Source organism: Arachis duranensis, chromosome 10, assembly GCF_000817695.3.
Source record: "Arachis duranensis cultivar V14167 chromosome 10, aradu.V14167.gnm2.J7QH, whole genome shotgun sequence".
Lineage (NCBI taxonomy): Eukaryota > Viridiplantae > Streptophyta > Magnoliopsida > Fabales > Fabaceae > Arachis > Arachis duranensis.
This window is the reverse complement of record NC_029781.3, coordinates 76,431,876-76,436,061: the sequence shown is the minus strand read 5'-3', so window position 1 is coordinate 76,436,061 and position 4,186 is coordinate 76,431,876.

Genomic DNA, 4,186 nt, shown 5'->3' with positions numbered 1-4,186 from the left:
GGAGCTTCATATTGCCATTGGCGTCCCGGGTCTTATATCCTACATCACTGGGCACTGTTACCATACTGAGAACCTCCGGTTCTCATACCATATTTCTGTTGTGTTTTTCAGATGCAGGTCGCAACCCACCTCGGTGAGTTGTCTGGTTGTTGACAAAAGCGAAGGATCTGGATACTTCCCTTGAGTCATTTTGAGTTATTTTGTATATGTCTCTCACTTTGTATTTTGCTTTGCCTAGAGGCTTGTATTGAGAGAACAAAACTTGTATAAGCTGTTTTTACTGTCTGAATTCATGTACGGTCTGTATATGGCTAGCCGGCTTAAACTCCACGAGCCATGGCTAGGTTCTTATGATGTTATACTATTATATTTTGATATACCTTATCTGTATCTTGTGCTTTAAGTTAGTAGCTTCGTTAGTACGTTTTGCATGAGCTTAGAACTGTCGTAATCTCTGATTAACCTTTGCTTTACGACGCGAGGTAAGGCTTAGGCTAATTAGGGTGTTACAATCTCCAGCTCCTTGTTGCTCTTCATCTTCTCACCATGATATAGCTTCAAGCGGTGGCTATTTACCTTGAAGAATGTGGGGCTTGAAGGGTGACTCAGGTGGAAGACTCCATAAGGCTCAGCTTTCTCCACCCGATAAGGTCCTTCCCATCTTGAGTTATAGAGGAGGACCAAATCCCCAGCTCTAAACTCTCTTCTTACCTTTACCTTTTCTTTGTAGAGCCGTGAGTTCTCATATGCCTCTAGGCGAAGGCATTCCAATTCTTGTAGTTGCAACTTCCTTTCAATGCCGGCTCCCCCCAATCCTAAGTTGCATTCCTTCACCGCCTAGTATGCCTTGTGTTCCACCTCCACTAGAAGGGGACAAGCCTTTCCGTAGACGAGACGGAATTGACTCATTCTGATGGGTGTCTTGTATGCAGTCTGATAAGCCCAAAGCACATCTACCAATCGAGCACTCCAGTCCTTCTGGTGAAGCTTCACAATCTTCTCTAATATGCGCTTGATCTCTCTATTCAATACCTCAGCTTGCCCATTGGTCTGAGGATGGTAAGCTGTCGCCACCTTGTGAATGATGCCTTGTTTCTTCAGCAGACCTGTCATTCTCCTGTCACAGAAATGAGAGCCTTGATCACTCACGATTGCTCGTGGTGATCCAAAGCGACAAATGATATTATTCCTAACAAAAGAAACAACAACGTTAGCATCATCAGTATGGGTAGGAATTGCTTCCACCCATTTAGAAACATAATCGACAGCTAACAATATGTATAAGAAACCATTAGAATTTGGAAATGGACCCATGAAGTCAATACCCAAACATAAAAAATCTCACAGAACAACATAAGTTGTTGGGGCATCTCATCCCTCTTGGATATATACACAAACCTTTGGCATTGGGGGCAAGAGTCACAATGTATGCTAGCATCCTTAAAAAGTGTGGGCCACCAAAATCCACAGTCTGAAATTTTTCTAGAAGTTCTTTAAGGTCCAAAGTGTCCGCCACTCTCAGAAGAGTGGCAGGCCTCTAAAATTGACTGGAATTCTGATTGTGGCACATACCTTCTAATTATTTGGTCAGCACCACATCTCCACAAATATAGGTCATTCCATATGTAATACTTGGACTCGCTTTTAAGCTTGTCCTTTTGATGCTTAGTAAAATTAGGAGGAAAGGTACGACTAACCAAATAATTAGCTATAGGTGCATACCAAAGAACCACCTCAGATACTGCTTGCAAGCTATCAAGTGAAAATGTTCTAGGTGACTCAAATAGTCTGCCAGTAAGTTTTGGGAATCACTCCTATCTTTGATTTCTAAATCAAATTCTTGCAGCAGCAATATCCAATGGATTAACCTTGGTTTGGACTCTTTCTTAGCTAACAAATACTTTAAAGCTGCATGGTCTGAATATACTACCACCTTAGTTCCAAGTAAATAAGCCCGGAATTTACCCAGAGCAAAAACAATAGCTAACAGCTCTTTTTCAGTGGTAGTATAATTAGACTGAGCTCCATCTAAATTTTTAGAGGCATAAGCAATAATATAAGGGTCCTTACCTTCGCACTGAGCTAGCGCTGCTCCTACCTCATAGTTTGATGCGTCGCACATGATCTCGAACGGCCTACTCCAGTTAGGCCCTCTCACAATAGGAGCTTGGGTCAAGGCAACCTTCAGCTTATCAAACGCCTCCATGCAATCTTCACTCAACTCAAACTCTACGTCCTTTTGCAGCAGACGAGACGAAGGCAGTGCTACCTTACGAAGTCCTTAATAAATTGCCGGTAGAAACCTGCATGACCAAGAAACGATCGGACTTCCCTCACAGAGGAGGGGTAAGGTAAACTAGAAATAATATCTACCTTTGCTGGATCAATAGAGATGACAGTATTAGAAACAACATGGCCTAGAACAAGGTTTGAACTAGTACACCTTTCTAATACTCTAGCCAAACTATCCAAGCAAAGGTCAAAGGAATCATCGTAGACACTAAAGTCATCCATAAAAACTTCCATACAATTCTCCAAAAAATATGAGAAAATACTCAGCATGCATCTTTGAAACGTTGCCGGTGCATTACATAAGCCAAAAGGCATCCTCTTATATGCATATGTTTCAAAAGAGCATGTAAAAGTAGTTTTCTCCTGATCTTCAAGAGCTATATGAATTTGAAAATATCCTGTATAACCATCTAGAAAACAATAGTGCGATTTACCTGACAGGCGATCAAGCATTTGATCGATGAAAGGAAGCGGTTAGTGATCCTTGTGAGTGGCCTGGTTCAGACGTCTGTAATCAATGCACACCCTCCAGGAATTTCGCACTCTAGTGGCCATGATTTCTCCATGCTCATTCTTCACTGTGGTGATGCCAGACTTCTTCGGGACTACCTGTACTGGGCTAACCCATTCACTATCTGAGATTGGATAAATGATGTCAGCTTCTAGCAGTCTGGTTACTTCCTTCTTTACCCCTTCTAAAATGGTGGGGTTCAGCCGCCTTTGAGGTTCACGGATAGGCCTTGCTCCCTCCTCTAAAAATATCCGATGCTTGCAAACTTGAGGGCTGATACCCCCTATGTCCACCAAAATCCACCCAATTACTTTCTTGTGTCTTCTTAGCACACTAAGCAGCTGCTCCTCTTGTTGGAAAGTGAGTTCCTTTGCAATAATAACTGGGAGCTTCTGATTGTCCTCAAGATAGGCATACTTGAGGTGGGGTGGAAGGGGCTTTAACTCCATTTTCAGCTCATGGCTAGGCACTTTGTCATCTGGAACCACTGCAGGTGGCAAGGTGTCTTTAGTATACTTAGAAGGCTTCTCCACACTTGCACCTTGCTCCATGGTCATTTCTTCTACTGTCTCTTGGTGAACTTCAGCTACAATCTCATCAATAATGTCGCATTGGAAGATGGAGTGATCTTCCGGTGGGTGCTTCATGGCTTCATCAAGGTTGAAGTTCACTGCTCTGCCATCTATCTCAAAAGAATAGGTTCCCAAGAAGGCATTGATGAGCGGATAATTTATACGCTTTTTGGCATTGTTTTTAGGTAGTTTTTAGCATGATCTAGTTACTTTTAGGGATGTTTTCATTAGTTTTTATGCTAAATTCACATTTCTAGACTTTACTATGATATTGTGTGTTTTTCTGTGATTTCAGGTATTTTCTGGCTGAAATTGAGGGACCTAAGCAAAACTCTGATAAGAAGGCTAACAAAGGACTGCTGATACTGTTGGAATTTGACCTCCCTGCACTCGAAACGGATTTTCTGGAGCTACAGAACTCCAAATGGCGCGCTCTCAACGGCGTTTGAAAGTAGACATCCAGAGCTTTCCAGCAATATATAATAGTCCCTACTTTGTTCGAGATTAGACGACATAAACTGGCGCTCAACGCCAGTTCCATGCTGCATTCTAGAGTCAAACGCCAGAAACACGTCACGAACCAGAGTTGAACACCCAAAACACATTACAACTTGGCGTTCAACTCCAAGATAAGCCTCAGCTCGTGTAACATTCAAGCTCATCCCAAACATACACCAAGTGGGCCCCGGAAGTGGATTTATGCATCAATTACTTACTTCTGTAAACCCTAGCAGCTAGTTTATTATAAATAAGACTTTTTACTAGTGTATTAGCTATCTCTGGATGCCTAGTCCTTAGACCTTCATGGGGG